The sequence below is a fragment of the Rhodnius prolixus genome, unplaced genomic scaffold, assembly GCF_049639745.1.
Source record: "Rhodnius prolixus isolate KJV_2025 unplaced genomic scaffold, Rpr scaffold_2, whole genome shotgun sequence".
NCBI classification, from domain to species: Eukaryota; Metazoa; Arthropoda; class Insecta; order Hemiptera; family Reduviidae; genus Rhodnius; species Rhodnius prolixus.
Window position 1 is genome coordinate 52,811,736 of NW_027411592.1, and position 21,974 is coordinate 52,833,709.

The 21,974-nt window shown below is 35.8% G+C and overlaps 1 protein-coding gene and 1 long non-coding RNA gene across 2 annotated transcripts in view; both read right to left on the minus strand.

The window, feature by feature from the left end:
• Positions 1–21,974, minus strand: part of Fkbp14 (peptidyl-prolyl cis-trans isomerase Fkb14) — a 163,845-nt gene that overhangs the window by 32,963 nt on the left and 108,908 nt on the right. The gene's annotated exons all lie outside the window — the stretch shown is intronic.
• LOC141448519 (uncharacterized) overlaps positions 16,520–21,974 on the minus strand; it is a 48,692-nt gene continuing 43,237 nt past the window's right edge. The window contains exon 3 of the long non-coding RNA XR_012455095.1: positions 16,520–18,332. This is a non-coding gene — a long non-coding RNA (uncharacterized lncRNA). The remainder of the gene's footprint in view (positions 18,333–21,974) is intronic.

The following is a 21,974-nucleotide window of genomic DNA, read 5'->3' on the forward strand; positions in this document are numbered from 1 at the left end:
TGGAATTACCTCAAAAGGGATTCTATTGTAATGTATGTATAAGCTCATAAACATTGGGTATAAGCTCCCTGAGATATTTTTGGTCTTTTGAGATACTCTATTCAGACCCAAAATCTCCGAAAAAAAAAAAAATCCGTGACATGAGCCAATCGATATTACGAGTATGTACTCTGCTGACCTATATTCCAATTCTTGTAACAAAATTTATTACAAATTTCTCTGTACCATTTCCAAATTCGCCAATCCTATCAAAACACATATAACCTTTTTGACAGCTGACAATAGACTAAATATCCAATATGGCTAACACTGTACAGCCAACTTTTCAGACAAGTTTACCAACACAACAATGAAAAAAAAAAAATCATGCGAATCGCACTAATACAATTCCCGCATCTAGATTTTTGAACACGCCTCGTACACTCAGATCCAAAAGGTTTCTTTGGGGGGCAAAAAAACATTCAAGGGAACCTCAAAACGTATATTAATGTCAATTTTTCAAAAATTATGACAAAACCTCTTTTTTATCAGCACTATTTCAAGTAAGTATATATCAAGGAGTAGAACAATGGTGTCAAGTGAGTCGGAATGATATGAACGAAAGTAGGTAATGACTCTTTAAACGATCCGTCAAGTGGAGCCCCCAGAGAATCAAGTGGGCACTTTAAAAACTCAACATAGTCAGCACTTTGGGCAGATTTTCACCTTTTTCCGGCTAGTTTCGTGCCATTTATGCCCTTGAAAATGATCTCACTGAGTCTATTTTCTTCTCTTTCTCACTCTGTCCTCCATGGTGAAAACATTTATTTTAATTAAGCAATTCCCTTTATAGATTTACTAAATTAGTTAAATTAAAAACTACGGTAATTTTTTTTTAAACGTTAAAAGTATAATTTTGTATAAAACTATTACAAATTACAAAAATTAATTTAAAAATAGGCTAAAATGGTGCTCACTGCATAACTGAAATAGATGTATATTTTTTCCCAGATTCAAGAAACTCCTAGGACTGAATCTGGGATGAGACCAATATTTTTGGATTCAGAATCTAAAGTAAAAATTATGTGAAAACTGGTGCCCCTCCAACGCTTTGTCGCCAGCTTGTTAGATGTAATCTTTTTGCATTTATTGATTTTTTTTTTCCTCTTTCTTAATTATACGAGGTGTGGCTATTAAATAACGAGACTGATGCTGCTACAGAAGAACTATGCATGCGCCTAATCCTAACGACCGACAGCTGTGCAACGTAAAGCATTCTCTTTCGACTGCAGCGTCTCACGTGTTTGTAGAGAAATCTGTCTGATCGGAACCGTCGTTTGTGTAAGAGGTGTTAGTTTCGTTTTGCCGAAAACATGATGCTACATGATGTAGTAGAGCAACGAATTGTGAAATTTCACATGAAACTGGGTAAAACCGCTACTGAAACTTATCTTTTATTAAAAGAAGTTTATGGCGATGAATGTTTATCATGTGCGCAAGTTTTTGAGTGGTTCAAGCGTTTCCAAGATGGCCAAGAAGACGTCGGAGATGATGACCGCCCGGGTCGCCCTTCCACATCCAAAACGGATGAAAATATCGATTATAATTAATCAACATTACTACCGTGAGGTGCTTGCTCAACTCCGTGAAAGAGTAAGGGAAAAAACGACCCGATTTTGAAGAAGAACAAGTCACGGGGTTCTCCATCAAGACAACCGGCGCCGGCTCTCACTGCATTGTCTGTCAAGACGACGTTTCTAGCCAAGTACAACATCCCAGTTTTAGGCCATCCGCCTTATTCGCCTGACCTGGCCCCCTTGTGACTTTTATCCGTTCCCTAAAGTCAAATCTGCATTAAAAGGAACACGATTTCAGTCCGTTGAAGCTGTGAAAGAAAAAGCGGCACGCGTCATGCACAGGAGCTTACAGAAAAAGACTTCCAGCACTGTTTCGAACAATGGTAAATTCGCATGGAGCGTTGTAGGGATAGGGGAGGGGTGTATATTGAAGGTGATAATAACTAAATATGTATAAATTTAAAATTAAATGTTTTACAGCAATAGTCTCGTTATTTAATTTGCCTCGTATGTTACATAATTTGATTTTCAAAAGCCTTTCAAGTTTAAATATATATATATTAATTAACGTGCTTTCGTCAAAAAAGAATATAATTATATAATATATGATCAATTTCATTACATAAAAATATGTATAATTAGGAAAAATAAAATAATTTCAATAAATGCAAAAATAAACAATTTGAATTTTTTTGTATCGGCTTGCATAATTTTATTATAAAATATTTTATTGTTATTCTTTAAATTATTTCCAAAATTAGTTTTATTGTGTGTGGTAAAGCTATAGATAAATAATGATAAATATATTCTGATGCTAATGTTTGTTATAAAACTGTAGAATAAAACGAATTATTAATTAATATTGATTTATTAGTTTTAAAGCCATTGGCCTCACGATTTACTTGTCGGTGTAGTTCAATAATTGACTCATTGGAGAGCCACCGATGGTAATGACACGTGTCCAGTCATCTGATTTACATGTCGCACTGGATATTGACTGCAGTAGTAAATTTTAATAAAGATAATTATTATCATTTTTTTTTTTTAAAGAGTATTAAATGAAATTGCATATTAATAGATGCATATAATTAGAAATAAAATTCTGGGGATAATTTTTTCCATAATTAAGAGTAATTTGAATGAAGAAGAGACATTAGAAAACCGAGAAAAATAGCATGCAAATTTTAACGCAGAACCCATTTAAAAAAAATACTACGTGCTTATTGGCAATCCCGTTATACAATACGAAGTCCTCACCTGATTATATATTCGATTTTTATATTTCTAATTTTAAACGTTCAACTGTTAAGAATTTTTAGGTTGTGAATCACGAATAGTGAATGTGTTTAGAATTTATTCATAGCCAATACCATACAATCACATTTTATGATTTAACAATCTACGTTATTATTATGCTGAATAAGCATGAATAAAAATGAAGTTCCATTCTTTAAAATCTTTCTCAATGAATGCTATTTTTTTTTTGTTTTTTTGCCTGTTACAAATGTTCCAAATTTAGGATTTTCCCCAGAAGTGTAAGTTAGAAAAGTTTCTAGGATTGGATAAAATCCGGCTTAAACATTCCCATTGTTCTGCCGCAAAATTCTGTAAAGTTGGAATTTATATTAAAAGAAAAATTATCTTCACTTTAATAAAATGATTCTGCTGAAGAAAACGTGACGTTACAGCTTCCCAAGACCTACTCAATTTCATTGTTTTCTGAAACAATTTTAAATGAAACTGTTAACCCTAATTGTTTTGAAATCCTAAAGAGGATAGACTTAAACCTGTAAAAGGCCTCTCTAAGAGTAGCAGCGGCGGGTGTAAACCCTCTAGGCATCAGCCAGATGGAAATATTCATCCGCTTAAATTTACTAAGCTATTATTCCAAAAAGGCCTGGGCTGCCGTTCAGATGATCATAAGCCAACTGCAGACTGAGGAAACGCTTCCTCGAGACTGACAGCAGATATCCTGCTTCAGGATGAAACTGCTATTGAGCTTATGGCTGGTATCAGAGGTCCTTAATTGACAAGATAAGTTTCATGCTTTCACTTTTGTTGCCCAGAAACCCCTCACCAAATTCAAGACTTTAATGAAGAGTTAGTACAGTGAAAGCTCATAGTATAACCAAAAACCTTATCGTGCAATTTGAGCCAACCAAAATTTAGTAAAGAATTCAAAATTGCAGGAAAACCTCAATAATTCTTTTATAAACAACCCGTTATACACATTTTAAATTAAAAGAGTTTCAAGGCTAATTTATACTACTATTTTGAAACCTATCTGGGCGTATTGAATAGAGCTGTGGGGTTCAACCAAACGCCGCTCCAATCTCCAAAGGATTCAATCTCTTCAATCTAAAATACTTCGTACTATTGTAAATGCTCCATTTTATGTCTCCAACTTGACTATACACACTGACCTTAACCATTCCTTTTGACACACAAGTTGCTGAAACAAGATACAGAAAACTCCACTCCAACCTGCAATCTCAAATAAATCCTCTAGCTCAAAATCTTTCTTCTAGAACTCTTCCTGAAAACCCGGATAGGAGACGCCTTAAAAAACAGTGGTCTCGTGATCTCCTCTCAAGTGAAGAGAGTGGACTAACAGTCTAATGTTTTGGGAGTGTTACCACTGCGGTAACTTCTCCACTCGTTTGTATCCACTACCATTCACTTCTATCATTGTTACTTATGGTGCCAACGCGCTGATTGTAGCACTAAGAAACGCAAAAGAAAAAAAAGAGAAAAGAGTTGTAATTTTAAATTAATCTCAAACAATCTGTCTTTAAGGGGTTATAGGCAGTCAGAAATTTGAAAAAATCGATTTATATATATATATATATATATATATTAAATTATAGTATCTCAGGAATGTTGTCCTAAAATTTCAAGTCGATCCGAGCAAAATTGTAAGAGTGAAAGTGTTTACAAGCCCCGACCGTTCGAATTACCATCGCTTAGCACAGAGCGCAACTTGCTACGCGGGAGGCAACAATCCTACGCAGACAGCAGAAATCGGAAAACTTGGACATTTTAGAAGACATGGAGGACTTATTTTATGGGCCTGGAATCGATGACACTCTGTAAGTTGGGTTTTATCCAGGTTTTATTCGCAAACCTTTAACCGCTGAAAACTTTAAACGCGTTTTTCTCAAAACTACGTTTTCAAAGTCGGTGGACACGATATCTCAAAATCTACTGCACCGATCTTTTTGAAATTTTACGTATTTCTTTTACACATATTAAAATCGTACTTGGACGAAGGATTTTTTTTTCCAATGAATAGAACTTGTTTTACAAACATAAAATGGTTCAATTTTTTTTTAGAGAAAATAGTGAATCAAACTTTAAAGTTGTCCCAAAAATTAAAAATTCAATTTTTTTTACTAAATCCTTCGGCCAAGTACGAGATAAAGTCATCTACTAACGAAATCTTTTCGAAATTTTGATTTCAGATGACCCAGTCTCAAGATATCATGTCCACGAGAGGGTTGCATTTTTTTGACGTGTTGCATTAAAATATTCGCCATTAGTACAATTATTATTAATTTGTAACGAAAAAATTACAATAAGTTCTTTAAACATGGACTGATATGACGCAAAAGTTCCCGAATAAAAAAGTAAACACGTTTTTCCCCCAAAAAAATTTGAAAAAATGACTTTTTTGGCGCCTCTGACTGCCTATAACCCCATAAATTACGAGGGTCGTTTGAAAAGTCCGTGCAAAATTAAAAACTACTTAATTTTTTGGGGTAAACCTTTTTTATTTTTCAACATAGTCTCCTTTTAGGCTTATACACTTCGTCCAACGCTGCTCTAGTTTGTTGATCCCTTCCGAATAATAGGATTTGTCCAAGTCTGAAAAATAGCCATTCGTTTCTGCAATCACCTCCTCGTTTGAATAAAATCTTTTTCCCGCCAGCCATTTCTTCATATTGGGGAACAAATAGTAGTCCGAGGGAGCCAAACCTGGAGAATAGGGGGGATGTGAAACGAGTTGGAACCCTATTTCCATTAATTTTGCGACCACAACTGCTGAGGTGTGAGCTGGTGCGTTGTCGTGATGGAAAAGGACTTTTTTGTGGGCCAATCGTGGGCGTTTTTCTTGCAGCTCGGTTTTCAAACGGTCCAATAACGATGAATAATATGCACCTGTAATAGTTTTACCCTTTTCCAGATAGTCGATGAGGATTATTCCTTGCGAATCCCAAAAGACAGTCGCCATAATCTTTCCGGCCGAAGGAACGGTCTTCGCCTTTTTTGGCGCAGATTCCCCCTTGGTAACCCATTGTTTAGATTGTTCTTTGGTCTCAGGAGTGTAGTGATGTATCCATGTTTCATCCACAGTGACGAAACGACGCTTAAAGTCCTGTGGATTCTTCTGGAACAGCTGCAAACCGTCCTTGCAACACTTCACACGATTTCGTTTTTGGTCAAGCGTGAGCAATCGCGGCACCCATCTTGCGAATAGCTTTGTCATGGTCCAAATGTTGATGCAAAATATTATGTACCCGTTCATTCGAGATGCCCACAGCACTAGCAATCTCACGCACCTTCACTCTTCTGTCATCCATCACCATATCATGGATTTTATCAATGATTTCTGGAGTAGTAACCTCCACAGGGCGTCCAGAACGTTCAGCGTCACTTGTGCCCATATGGCCACTCCGAAAATTTTGAAACCACTTATAAACTGTTCTAATCGAAGGTGCAGAGTCACCATAATGTTTATCAAGCTTCTCTTTAGTGTCCTGAGGCGTTTTGCCTTTCCTAAAGTAGTGTTTAATCAACACACGAAATTCTTTTTCGTCCATTTTTTGAAAATCACTCGACTTCCTCGATTCAAACGAATGCCAAACACAAAGAAATAGACCGATCTGGCTGAAACTTGGTGTGTGTTCTTCCAAGAGATACTACTAACTAAACATAACCTCGATACGCGCCAGTAGGCTATCTCTCTGACTTTGCACGGACTTTTCAAACGACCCTCGTAATCTCAAACAATAAAAGTCTTTTTGAGAATAAATTCATATCCGAATAATTGATAAATTATTCAAGAATATTTTACTTTTCTTAAAAATTACTAATACAAAGATTTTCACAAAAAAAGAGTTACAAAAGGAAAAGTTAAAATTAATAAATATAATTTAAAAATTTAGTAAAAAGTCATGTTTTATGATACAAAAATTAATTCATTTTCTCTGTTTGGAAAAACGAATTTATTCTTTCTTCTTTGTTACTTTGTTTCTTTGTTAAAAGAAGGCCCAAACTTTGTTTTAATTTTTTTTTTTAATTATTATTTTATTTTTGTAATTTCTATTTTAGCCCATTGTGTTCATCTCTTCATCTCTTTGAGTTTGCATATTCATTATTTTCTACAGAATATAAATATGCACATACGTATATATATACGTGACGAAAAGTATATGGCTGCCAAGTTAGACTGGGCTCTATGAAAATGTGAAAGATTTATTTCAGTCTTCTGTCATCATTTTATTGATACAGAAAAAGAAAACTCTGGTTAGAGCATTTACACCAGATTTTCTCTCATCTAAAAGAAATCTTCAACAAAAAATTGATCTTCCGGTAATTTCATAATTTGAGAGTTACGCGTGTAGTCCAACAAAGACAAATGTAATTTTACACAGTCTGCGGGGAAAACAATTTTACTGCGGGGGAAAAAACCAGTTAACTTTTCTTGCATAATTCATCTTGATGTGGATAGATGCTGTGAGAGATCCTGATTAAAAATTTCCCAAGGATTATATTACGAATTATGTTTACATTAATTAACTAATTGTGCCTCTGTTAATGAATTAATGCCTGTAATTATTTTAATTACGCCTCATATCCTACAAAACCACATTCAACAAAAGGAATCATAATTATATCCCAGCCCTGACTCTGTTTTTCTTTCCCAAGTTTTGCAGGAAGTGGGAAGAAGAAGTATTTGCGATCGTGTTCAATTCTGGAAGTCGAGTTTTCAATTTCCGTCCCCCCCAAAAAAAAGTTGGTTTAAGAAAAAGATTTGTGAGCATGAAGAAAATAGAACCAAAAATTAAAATTACAACTTTCTATTGGGTCGCACCCTCTGAGGATCCCTTTATAACACGATCAAAAATATACCTCATTATTTTATTGAACAAATTTTGCACTTTTTAAAGATTTAGTCGAAATGGCTTTATAAGAATTTCTCTGAACTTTAGAAACTTTTTAAATTTATTGAAGGGAGAAGTTCTGAGAGATTGGGAGAAGATGTTAGCTCTCCTCTAACGTTCGCTCGCAGTATAATGTACAATCCTATTCTTACATATTATTAGAAAAAGTTAAATGTGCTGCTAAAATACCAAATTTCTTCAACTGGCAGCACAAATTAACTTTATATGTCATTTTTCTTGAAAATACCTACTACGATTTTTTCAAAACAACCTAAATTCCATTACGGACATTTATTCTAAGTACACTGCAAATATCGTATCACATTACACAAACACCAGTCTTTAACTTACGGATCAAAATGCTGGGTGGCCAGTAAAAAAGAAGGAAAAGAAGTTAAGTATATTTGAAAAGAACAAAAACTAAGCAGCATTTCCGAGCCTATCATAACATGCCGGAGATGCCGACATAAAAGGGAACTCGAAGAGAAATTTAAAGAAAGTGACGGTAGAATAGTGGATCAATAAGATGGGCAGGCCAATTAATAATAAGAATGCAGGATACTGTTACCACAAAGAAATATACTGGCTGTTGGCACTCAGTCGTCACGGAAGCAGACCTAGGAAGACCGTGATATACCGGAAGAGCTGGAATATCTGTTTGAAAGAGGAAAACGCAGGTCTTGGGAAGCCTGAAGAATATTTTTTGGTGGAGGCCAGCGCCGGATATGTACATAAAATACAGAAACTTCTTTTTATTAGAAATATTTCTTGTAAAATTGAAGTGTTTTGGGGAAGAAATGGTTGTAGACTTCCGTTAGGAAGAAGATAAATGTGTTTAATATCGGAGATTCAAGGAAATTTATAAGCGCAGAACCTCAAGAATTGTTTCAAATTTACCAGATGTGATTTCAAGAGGAAATTATTGCAGTTGTGTAGATTTTAGATTTTGAAATTTTATCGGATACGTTTGAAAGTCGGAAAAATGTGTTTTTTTCTAAATTTTTCTATATCTATAGTAATCTGTCTTGTTTGTTTGTCTGTATTTTGGCAGTTAGTACTCCTTTATGCAAAATCGCCTGCTCAAACTCCTTTCCATCCTAGACTGTCATCCTAATCCACTATGCCGCGACATAGCCTCTTACAGATCCTTCTACAACATACAGACACTAAGGCGCCACGGTAGCCGAGCGGGTTAAGAGGCGAGACCTGCAAAGCTAATATGCATTGTGGTACTGGGTTCGATTCCCCGGTCTTAGGCCTTGGATTTTATTTAACGGTTAAATGAGAAATAGTAAAGTTATGTTTGCTATTCGCCTCCGTCCACGACACCTAGTAAATGGTAGTTGGACGTTAAGCCCCACCTGAAAAAATAGGCGATTACTTTACTTTACAGCCACAAAAGAATCAAACAGATACTCCTCTAACTCTCTACACTAGCTCCTCTACCTCTCCTTTTTCCCTGCATTCCTATCCTGCTCACCTAACTTTTCTCTTACTTCACTAGTTAAGAAGGTTGAAATGTATTATACATTTATATGTTACATCTGTATTTATTTTATGATTATATTTATAGTAATAAATATTTATTACTAAATTATTCCTATTGGCAGCTAGCTCAAAAAACAGAACAGAACAGGAATCTCAAATCGGCATTTGCGTAAATATAAATGTACAATCCCAAAGTTGAACGGAAGTGCTATGTTACTAAATAAATTTCGAGTTTTTTAAAGCGATTTTTGCTAATAAAATTAGTCAATATTGCTTAATGTAAAGACCATATCCTTTTTTATAAGGTTTAAGGTAGAATTACAAAAATTTTAATATGTAAATTTGTGGTAAGGGAAGTCGGAAGTATGTTTAACACGTCATTTAAATTATTATTAATTAATTTATCTATTTTGAAGAGGCGACAGAATATTTGATTAAACAGGGGTTTTTAAGTGGACGAATTTAATATAGGATGCAAATTTCGAAAGATAATAAATTAATATTCCTTCTCTATAAGAGGAGGAGGGGGAAGCAACATAAATAAATGTAATAAAGAATAAACGTTTATTAAAATAGGAAGAGAGGTGTTTATCTAGCAGCGGCACTTCAGATATATGCCGCATAACTGAGCACCGGCTGCCGCATATATGTACAGAGAATAAAGTTGGTAAAGAGATGTGGTAGTTTTACTTGCCATCCGCCAGGTTACACCACACGCACAACATACTATGTATGTATGTATATGTAATGCACATTAATATTTGAGTATATTAACCATCACGTAGGCAGAAAGATGGAGCGGTAGAATGGAAAGAAGAAGAAGTCGCTACTCCCGCCTCCGCCGCCGCCAAAAACAACTTGTTATGCATTATTTGTGTATATGATGATGTGTTGAGGAAGTGGCTAAAGTACAACTTTCTTACCACCAAGTAAACTAGTTTTGAGAGCGTACAATACCATAGTGCACAAAATATTTTATACGATTCTTTTAGTATGTAGTTTTTAGTGGTTGAAAAATATCGACATCACATCAATCGATCATCCAAACTATTAGTCTCGAAAATGGATATTTCTTTGTTTACAATAGTACGAGATTCTAAAAAAAAAAAAAAAATTGTCGTCAAATATAGATATCGTTGTGTGTGTTCTAAAAAAGTGGAGCGGATCTACGTTACACATAGTTTGTGGAAAAATCAAGAAAATGACCCCAGTAAATAAGTCCTAACTGTGATCTGAAGGAGATAAAGACCAAATCTGATTTCTATCCCACCACGGTGCCTCCTCCCCACAGAACAACTACAACTAGTAGGTTTCAGGGATAGTAAGAACACTTGTCACACAGTCATGACACAGGTAATTTCCAATCTTAAGAAGAAATAGATCCTCAAAATATCTAGAGAAGCCATTGGAGGGGACTCTGTATATTGACTCCACGGAGTGCTTATCTCTGATGGTCGTCTCCAAGCTCTTTCTAGATCTGGCCAGGAGTTACCAGAGGGTTGCCAGAGGAGAGAGAGATTGGTGCTGTAAAATATCTGTCTATGGGAGTTGGTGAAATAAATATAAACATTTGTTAGCGCTGACTTTCTCTGCAATGAGTGTAGTAATTAAGCCTAGCTTTTAGATTATCGAATTTTTAATGCTAAATTCCGTGACAAATAATATGAAAGACATAATTGAAATTCCAGATTTAATTTTCTTTTCTTCAGAAGAGCGCTTATTGAACTTGTGCTGAGGAAAAACTGCGAATGGATCTTAGAAATAGGTTGATTTGCATCTTATCGGACAGCCAAGCTGCACTGAAGGCCTTTACTTCCTTCAGAACTACCTCTTCCCTGGTTTGGGAATGTAAAAAAGGTCTGGAACACCTAGATCGGCACAATAAGTTCGGCTGGAATGGGTGCCGGGTCATGTGGGGATCAAGGGGGAATGAAACAGCCGACCAATTGACCAGGAATGGAGCTAATACTCCTTTTATTGGCCCGGAACCTGTTCTGGGGATCACCAAGGATGCAGTTAGTTAGAGACTGGATCTGGAGAGAGAACATGAAAATAAATGGGTGACGCTTCCTTGGGTTAAACACAGCAAGAGTATGATGCCCTTGGTTGTGTAAAGAAAGAACCGAAGAGACTCTGTGCTTAGGTAGAAATTACTCTGATCATAGGCCTATTCACTGGGCATGGTTGGTTCAGGAAGCACCTATACATAGTAGGGCTTATTAGCTCAGAACCGTGGTCCAGATTATGTCAGGAAGACGAGTAAACTATCTCTCACTTGTTCGATTGCGTTACAATCGAGTGGTTGCCCTATGAAACCTTTGAATCTTTGAGATTTTAACCAAAGGAGATAGTAGCGCAAAAAGAACTCGTAGGGAAAGTCCTCATCCTTCTTAGTAAGGGAAGTTTCGTCTACTAGATCCAAAAAGGGAAGGCACAATAAGTTTCCTGTGGCTGCGGCCCGTCCCACTTTCTATTCTATTCTATCCCATTCAATTCTATTGGACCAGAATGTGTCCTACAAGTTCATCTTATTAGCCTCTGCTGGTTAGGGCAAACGGGTTATCTCCAAGTGCTAATTGGCCACGAGTCCTAGACTTGGTCTAAGCTGGGTAGCGCATCGCAGTCTCTAGCACAGGAGAAGGATGGCTTGAACTTCTTGACCTTGTAAAAGAATGCTATAATAATTCTAATAAAATAGAAAAATTTTCTATTGAACTCCTAATAAACTCGAGACACCTGTTCTTGATTTACTGCAACCATAAGTGCAGCATTACTCAAGCGATTTTATAGTTTTTCAACTATTTTTTTTGTCAGAAAACGACACAAGTGATTTGCCTTAAACGCAGAATCTATAATCCACCTAAATGCCTATCAATTTGATTTGAAATATATTTTCAGAAAGAAAAGGGTATCCTGATGGAGACATAATGTTGATTTGATCCGTTTTGAGAGAGCTCACCTAGTGCTGGCCTAAAGTAGGTATTACTTCCGTTCCCAAGTACTCCTGGCCAGCAAGCAGTTTACTCCCAATCAAAGATTTACCAGTTCTAAATGTGTTGATGCAGTATGGGGGAGGGGGATTTTATTGCATATTTTTCTCATTTTGAGAAATGAAGATTTCCAATTTAATGTAACATTGATTTAAATAAAATCTTATCCTAAAATTTAAAACCTTAACAGCCTGTTTCTGCTCTACGAGCTATTAGTTCCTACCAGGTTAACTCAAAACTGGTTTGGGACTGTCTGGGTGCCCTGAAGGAAATTAGTGACCAAAATAAGGTCTTTCTGGTCTAGGTACCTGGTCATTCAGGACATAAGGGAAACGAAGCGGCCGATTTATTGGCCCGGGAAGGCTCTGCGGGACACTTAGTTTGGCCCGGAGCCATGTTTTGGGGTTCCGAAGTGTGTTAATACTGCGACCATTAACTTATGGGCGCAGAGTAGGTCTCAGGGGTGGTGTCTTGCCACCACTGGGCAGAGACAGGCGAAGGAGTTTATTAAAGGCTATTCGCCGAGGCTGACTGCAGAATTAATCCGTCAAGGCCGTGGGGCTATAAGGATGATAGTAGGCCTATTAACTGGCCACTGCAGGCTCAGGAAACACATGCATCGCATGGGCCTGGCAGATGATAGACTCTGTAGGTTCTGTCAGAAAGAGGAGGAAACGGCACTGCACGTGTTGTGTCAGTGTGAGGGGCTCGTGTGGCTAAAAATGTTACTTCTCGGGGAGGAAAAACTAAGGCCTGAGGAGCTTTACCCAAGAGTCACTCTCCAGCATTAAGAGTCTGATTAAAAGGACAGGCCTGGAGGGTGAGCTTTAAAGTGAGGGGAGCCACAATAGATCCAAAGGGGTCGCAGTGGCGTAGGCCTTGAGGCCGCCCTAGTCTAATCTAATCTAACAGCCTGTTTTAGTTCAGCATCTAATTCACTTTAATGTTCTGCTAATTCTAAGAAACCCGTAAACATGCAAGTAACTTAAAATTGGGTGAAAGTTGTTTCTTTACCACAAGAATGCCAAAGAAACGTGGACCTAAGAGAAAGTAGACATTTTCAAAGGAATATAGATATCTATGGTTATGACTGAAATCCTGTCCCAAAGAGCATGTGTAGCGGAAAACATGAGAACATACTAAAATCCTATCAACTACTCTACTAAGTCTTAAGTTGAGCATTTTGGATTTGTGTTCTGTGAATATGAGCAGAGGATATTAAGTTAAAATTAAAGTAAGGTGGGTTTTATGTCCCACTCCTGATCAGATAACGTTGACGGAGACGGATAGTAAACTTTACTGTTAGATCTCCTAGTTACACCATTAAATAAAATCCAAGACCAAGAGAATCCAAAATTTCTCTCAACTTTACGATCAGCGCCATTAAACTGCTCACCTCTGAAATGTGACCCAGTTGAGAGATACTTCAGTTCAGTTGCTCAACTAATCAATGCAACTATATTAAAAACAATTACGATAATTAACCCTTCAGCTTAGTGTAATTCTGTTAAATTATCATTAACAAAACATTTGGGATTTGATTTTAGGTTCACTTAGAATAGGAGTTTGAACATGAATAAAATCTGACTAGAAGTGTCAGAATGTAAATTGCCGATAATACTTGACAGCCTCACAGTATAATGTAAGAGAGTATTGTGGACCCGGGCTCCTGATGCTTTTGGATTTGATCGTTGTTTTAAATAACTTAATTATTAATCTGTACAGAAATAGTTAGACTGTAAACTGTCTGAAGCGGAAAGAGAGAGAGAGATAACTAGAACTGTAAAGGTCAAATCAATTGTTCAGATTACAAATAACTGAAACAGATGACGTGAATATCAACTGAACAGTAACATAATTATTTTTGTAAATGAAGACAAGAAAATGGTATAGAGAAGAAGCAATATTTATATATTTGAACTTTAGATAAAGATATTACAAAGAGAAAACCTGTCCCGGAAGCAGATGACCTTGGCATACAAGGCATACCGTTATTCTGTCTGCTCTAAAGGCACTGAAACTAGTACAATGTTATACCGCTTTCAGTACAAGAGTTTATGGTATCTATAATAAAATTGTTCATTAACTAACTGTAATGGCAAAATCATAAAATTTTAATGGGTGTCTGTAAATAATATTAAAACTTATAGCCAACATTAAACCAGCTTTATGTATCAAATCGATAAAAATAATAATAATTAACTGATGAGGCTCGAATCAATATGGTTTCTCTTTCTTCAATCTAATAAATAAAATCGCTGGAAACCACAAAAAATTTATTCAGAAACTTTCACTTAACCAACAAACGACTTATCCACACGATGATCCTCAAATCTACCTGGATACACTGCATTGGTACGTTGGGAGCTCAGCAAATGCTTCCAATATCTACAAAATCAAATCTCTTCAATCAAAATCGCTAATACTTCTTACTTTGTAATTCTAACTCTACCTTGCACCGAGGAGACACTCCTTGTTCCCCGATGTTTCTAAAGCTATAAGATCCCGCTAGACTAAATTCCGCACGCCTAGATTGTCATTGTCCTCATATCCATAACTTTCTAGTTTCCTAAAGCCATTGCCACGTGATCTTTTTAATGAGAAGTAAGCACATTAATGCTCTACTTGTGAGGAGTTACACCATTGGGTGAATTCTCCCCACATGCTACTCATGCATCTAAAAGTGACACCTGTTGCAGAAATGTTCAGCTGTTTAAAAAAATAAAAAAATTAAGCGTTCTAGTTTGAAAAAAATAAAATAATGAAATTGCAACGAGTGATGTAACAGTTTTGTAGCCTATTTTTATACCAATTCAGTTCTAAAGACAATGCTTTAGGTAATTTCCGTTGAGTTTGCAAAAAATATTGTTTAACAAGCAAATAATTGAAATCAATTGTGTCTAAATGCAGAAGATAATGAGGTTACCAAATTTAGAGCATTTTTCTTATATTAATTTTAGAGAATTATTTTTAACCAAATAATTTAGAATAAGTTGGACGAGAAGGTGACACACCTTGGTATTTACATATTGGGCACCGCCTATGTTGTCCTTGATGGAGGTACAAAAAGTTAGGATATACAGAAAATACATTTTTAATAAATAAAAATACATGACCAAAAAAAAGGTCTAAAACAGCTGTAAGGCTTTGGTGCGACCTTAAATTGTTTTGATAATCTTTATCAAGGAAATAGAATTTTGTAGAGATAAAAGTATGCCAAGTTAAAAACAAAAATCATAGAAACGATCTGAACGGAAATCGTCTAAAACTAGAAAACAAAAAAAAAAGTATTCAGAAAAGTGGTACATCCGGTAGACTAATTTGGAACTAAAACTTGAAGTCAAAGGAGGACACTAAAGTGAATATGAAATTTGAAGTTTCAGCGATTATTTGTTTTTAAGTTGACTAAACTTTCCACAGACAGACAGATAGACTGGAAGATATTCAGACAGGAAGATAGACAGCCAAGAAGTCAGACAGAGAGACAGACAAAAAGGCAGATAGACAGACAGACAGATAGACAGACATAGGTAGAAAGACAGATGGACAGAAAGATAGTCAGACAGAAAGGCAGATAGAAAGACAGACAGATAGGCAGAAAGGCAGATAGACAGACAGAAAGACAGACATTGAGAGTGCGTGAAAGAGAACGAGAGATACGAGGGTCGTTTGAAAAGTCCGTGCAAAAATAAAAACTACTTAATTTTTTGGGGTAAACCTTTTTTATTTTTCAACACAGTCTCCTTTTAGGCTTATACACTTCGTCCAACGCTGCTCTAGTTTGTTGATCCCTTCCGAATAATAGGATTTGTCCAAGTCTGAAAAATAGCCATTCGTTTCTGCAATCACCTCCTCGTTTGAATAAAATCTTTTTCCCGCCAACCATTTCTTCATATTGGGGAACAAATAGTAGTCAGAGGGAGCCGAGTCTGGAGAATAGGGGGGATGTGAAACGAGTTGGAACCCTATTTCCATTAATTTTGCGACCACAACTGCTGAGGTGTGAGCTGGTGCGTTGTCGTGATGGAAAAGCACTTTTTTGTGGGCCAATCGTGGGCGTTTTTCTTGCAGCTCGGTTTTCAAACGGTCCAATAACGATGAATAATATGCACCTGTATAAGTTTTACCCTTTTCCAGATAGTCGATGAGGATTATTCCTTGCGAATCCCAAAAGACAGTCGCCATAATCTTTCCGGCCGAAGGAACGGTCTTCGCCTTTTTTGAAGCAGATTCCCCCTTGGTAACCCATTGTTTAGATTGTTCTTTGGTCTCAGAAGTGTAGTGATGTATCCATGTTTCATTCACAGTGACGAAACGACGCTTAAAGTCCTGCGGATTCTTCTGGAACAGCTGCAAACCGTCCTTGCAACACTTCACACGATTTCGTTTTTGGTCAAGCGTGAGCAATCGCGGCACCCATCTTGCGGATAGCTTTGTCATGTCCAAATGTTGATGCAAAATATTATGTACCCGTTCATTCGCTACTAACTAAACATAACCTCGATACGCGCCAGTGGTGCTATCTCTCTGACTTTGCACGGACTTTTCAAACGACCCTCGTAGATACAGACCATTTTCTATATTTTACTTTTCCTGACACAAGATTGAGGCCTCAAAATAGATCTTTCCCTTGAGAACTTAAGATCACCAAATCTTCTCTTACCTTTTAAAAGAAAACAATAATTTATTACGATAATCGTAATTTATTCTTACTGTATTTTACTGTTTCTTTCTTTTAACCTCAAAAAGTTCACGCGTATTCTTTTTCCTCTCTTGGATCTGGAGTAAATTTTTGTATAAATTTATTGACAACTCCATCTCCATAAACGGACATAATGTAAATCCATATCTTAGAGTGCAAACAGGAGTGAATCATTGGCAGGATGACACACGGCTCCTTAAGTAAGAACGCCTTCTTTTCACTAAAAGTCCTGGGTCTTCTGCCATACCCACGCCACTGTCACCCCCAACTGCCGTATTGTTTTGTCAAGCAGAGTATCTTGGGTGAGAGGGGTAGGGCCGTTTAGGGCTGGCCCGTATCCATTATATTCTGTAATATTATATTTTTATTTACTCGCTACAGAGAGGTCATCAAGACAGGAAGACCATGCAGCCAGATGTGTGAAATTTCTTGAACCACGTTGTCTTGAATGCGATTCGAGAAGATTTGCTAAGCTTGTCTCCCAAATATCTGATGAAATTCGACAATTTTTGTTTCAATTTCTTCAATTAGACCCTGATTACAAAATAACTGATAATTATTAATGATAATTGTTTTCAGTATTGTCTAGCCGGCTAGTTTTCATTAGTGCCAATCACTTGTAAGTTTCAGGAGAGTTTTATTACGTAAACTAGGCTAATGAACTGCAAATGTTCAAATCAGAAAAGAAAAACCACCTCTCTTGATGGACACAAGTTTGAAACCGACCAGGAATACAATAAACATGCATGCTTCAACAGGATAAAATAAAAAATATCAAACCATGTTCCTTGCGATTGCCGAGAAAACACCTAAAAGTCGTTTGAATAAATCGTACTTCCGTTAATTGTTATTCTTAGAACTAGGAGTTAAGATTAGGCAATTCAGATATATCAGTCAATAAATATAATGCTCACGTTGGCACCATATTACATCCTGAAACGGCACTTCCTATAAGAAGGAAATTAGTATCACATGGATGAGTTAAGGAGAGTCTCATTGGTAAATTCCAATCTTCTGGTACTAGGTGCCGTCCTGGGAGCTTCTAAAACTCGGTCCGGATATTGTCGGACTTGTCAATAACAAGAGAACACTAGCCTAAGTTTGGAAGAGCACCGTGAAAAGGCTTCAGGCCTACCACCACTATGCTTGGCATGTTTTTTTATTAAAATTAAGATAGACAGCCTCTGCTATTTTAAGGGCTGGAAGTCGAACGTCATTAAAGGAAAATCTGACATTTAGGTAGATTCTCATGAAGGCTGTGGCCAGGAATTCTAACCATTATTATCACCAGAAACCCATATTCTGATTTACAATACAAGTACATTTATTCTAGAAATTATTCTAATTAATGTATAAAAGTAAATAGGAATAAAACAGAACACTTATCTGGGACATACTTCTAGAACTGTTCTGGGCTTGCTCGCTCACTTACCTGAAACAGAAAGTCTACATTAGCTTTATTTATTAATGGAAAGAAAACAAAATGGTTCATTTAAAACAAAACATTGGGAGCTATTTATTGTGGGTATAACCCAATAATACTAAACAATTACTATGCTAAATGAAGATATATCTAAGGTTATGTAACTATTCCGGGATGTTTGCTACATAACTTTGTTGTGAGACATTGGGTGTACACATTTGGTCCCAGAAGCTAAGATCCGATGACTATATGCCGAAGGGTCCTTTCACCTCTAAGGCCCTTGGAACTTTAAGCTGGCGAGATATGTCCCTTTCACCCTACTTGACTATTCTGGCTTAACTGTAAATGGAAATTAACATGTAAGTAAATGAAAGCTAGTCTTGATCCTGGCGAGGCTGGATGTCAATTGATTTTAGTCAATGTCCATCTACAGAGTACAATAGGCTAAGAAAAGATTTCCACAGGATGTCCAAGAGTGTTTGGCTTCATCACTTGAGAAGACTGTGGATGGGGAGGTGACCAATCAATGGCAGGTGAAAGCTCAGGGCCCTTGCGTTATCTCATATCTTGTTAGCATACCTTACAATAAGAGATCTTTAGCCACCTAAGACCAGAGGAGATCATGACGCTAAAACAAAACACTAGTATGTCCTAGATCCTTCAAAGAGGAGAAATTAACTTTTTAGACATTCTTGAGGACAACAAAATAGGCCATTTTAGCTGCAGTGCCTTGGGGGGGAACAAGATCCTCTCCTGTTTCTAATCTTATTCTAAAGAAAACCTCGGAAAATTGAGTCACACTTTTGCTTTAAAGATTTCTGCTAAAACCTAATTTATCAGGACCAAAACAACCTTTTCTGAGTTTACCTTTTTTTTTTTTCTTATTAACGAAAACATTTTTATTTTTATGAATAACCTTTTTTATAGAAGTGCCTGAAAAAATAGTAACCGTCTATTATATTTATTCATTTATTAAAGTAGTAATAACAATAATAGAAATGAACAGCCATAATCTGCATGTTCACTGAGGTGAATATAAGTTTCTTACTTATTCAAACTCAAGTACATTTGTCTGATGTTGTATGATCATAACTGTGTGCATTATAGAAGCGCCATATGTAATAAACTAGGGCACAGACTAATGATGTGCATTAGTTATCTTCACTTAATGCCCTCAAAGAAAACAACATTACTTCCAAGCAATTGCTACAAAGCTAAAGTACTTTTATTATTACATAAATTATGATAATTTATTATTGATGTTAAAAAATGTATTAATGTAATTTTGGGAAATGTAAGTAGGTAATCTTTTCTTAAAACTCAAATCGCTCAAGCGGTCAAAATTTTGATAAAGAACAAGTCCTTTGATGATTGAAGCTGGGAGACCCTTATGAAGGACAAAGGATAATCGTCTAGTTTCCCTACCGGAGCGTTGAGGCAAACAATGAAATGAAGTAGCTGGACTGATTAGGGATGAAGGGAGCCTTGAATCTTGTGGTTAGGGATAAGAGCTAGTTTATGATTCTCACGGAAGGCACTGGAAATAAACACCCGAATAACCTTTCTCCATGAACGAAACAGAGATTAAAACAGGATCACTTCCTGGGTTTTGGGCCTTCTTTAAAAGAGAAAGGTTCAAAACTATGCTGATTTTTTAGGTGCAGTTTTCATTACCTAGATTTTATAAAATGTGATCCAACTCATCGTTTCTTTTTAAATGATCAAATAAACGAAATAAAAATAATTTTCTGCCACGCAAAAGAGACCCTTTAAAGGGATCAGGGTCCCTTGGTACCAAGGGCTACAGCATACTTTGGCACTTCTGCAGCTCACCTTTGGCCCTTTAAGCTGTTTTTTTTCGTCTTATACTGATGAAAATATTACACTTTGAAGTTGGTTAAATTAAAAAAATTGAAATTTAAAAAAAGAATCACCTTGTCCTATGCAGCCCTTTTGGAACATAAGGGGGGAGTGGATAAATTCTGCCCTTCTCCGTGGGGAGTGGATAAATTAAAATATATTTCAGCGCTTCTTCTGTAGATATATTTTTGTTTTTCTCAGGTGAAATAAATTCATTTCCAGATAATACAAGAAAATTTATCTTTCCACGGAGGTTTATATTTCTTTACATAAAATCTTTTAAAGATAAATATATATATAATATATATAAGTAGAATTACTTGAAAATTATATCTAGAATAGCTTTTCTAGAATAGATAATACTATTGCAAAATATCTCTCGTTTCCATTAGTGGTTCGAAAGGGGGCCAACTGTACACCCATAGGAACTAAAGTCTTTTGAGCCACATGCAAAATGTCTTACTTTTCCCTCCAACTTTTGTTGAAAGTTTGATTCAATTTTGCCGATAAAAACTACATTATTTGCTTAATATCAACGTCAACATTTTATTATTCGGTTTCATATAGATAATACTATTGCAAAATATCTCTCGTTTCCATTAGTGGTTCGAAAGGGGGCCAACTGTACACCCATAGGAACTAAAGTCTTTTGAGCCACATGCAAAATGTCTTACTTTAGGTGCCCAAAATCGGTGAAATCGAGGGTCAAAAATTCTAGGTCAGAAAGATGCAAAGATAGCCAAACGGTAAGAGACGCCAAGATTAACTATATTGTCATGCTGGGTTTGATTCATGGTCCCTTGGCAATAGATTTTATTTAATGGTCAATAACATTTCATTGTAAAGTATGTTTGACAGTCGCCTACGTCCACAACAGCTAATTTGGGAGTTGACGTAAAGCCTGCCTGAAAAAACCTTCAAAATTTAACCTTCTATATCTCAATGATTATTATCACCAAAAGATTGCCATTTATACCAATTATAGAGTTAACTTTTCTCGTACAATTCGGCATAGAATTCATTAAAATCAGAACAACACAAAGAGTGATACAGAGCAATTACAATTCTAAAGAGTAATTTATGGATCAAGTTGTCAAAAAAAAAAAAAATATAATCAGAAGTATCTTTGTTTTCAATTAATTAATTTCGTAAGAAAATAAATTTACATTTTCCTGTTTTTTTTTAAAAAAAAATGATCGACGTCATAAGGAAAAGTATTTTTCGTTTTCTAATTTAACTTTCAATACAAAGCAAATAAATTTTAGAAAAGTGAGAAACACAACTTTTGAAGATTTATCTCAAAAATATTAATTAGTTGAAACGGATATATGTACAGTTTCCAACAAGTTGTAAATAATGGAGGCAATTTATATTTTATATATAAAAGGAAATGAAGGTAGAGGTAAAAGCTAGAGGCAGTTCAATATGTTTCCAATAATACTCCCAAGTATTACTAGAAACAAATCGACAAATGTCCACAATATTTATATTATATAAAAAAGGCCGAAAATTCTTTTCAATAAAACTATATTATCATATAAAGAATACATATTTCATAAAGACCAACTACACCAACGAACGGATATATTTCTGATATGTTCACCATTTGGACCACCTCTTTTTTCTGTACGTAAGTGTAATAAAATAACACTAACTATAGAAGTACAAAATAAAATTAAGATAATATGTTCAATAAATAGCCAGCCAAACGAAAATTATAATTAATTTATTTTATTAGTCCTTATTTTTAGAAGGAAATACTATAATTATGAGTTTTCCGACTTGAGATAC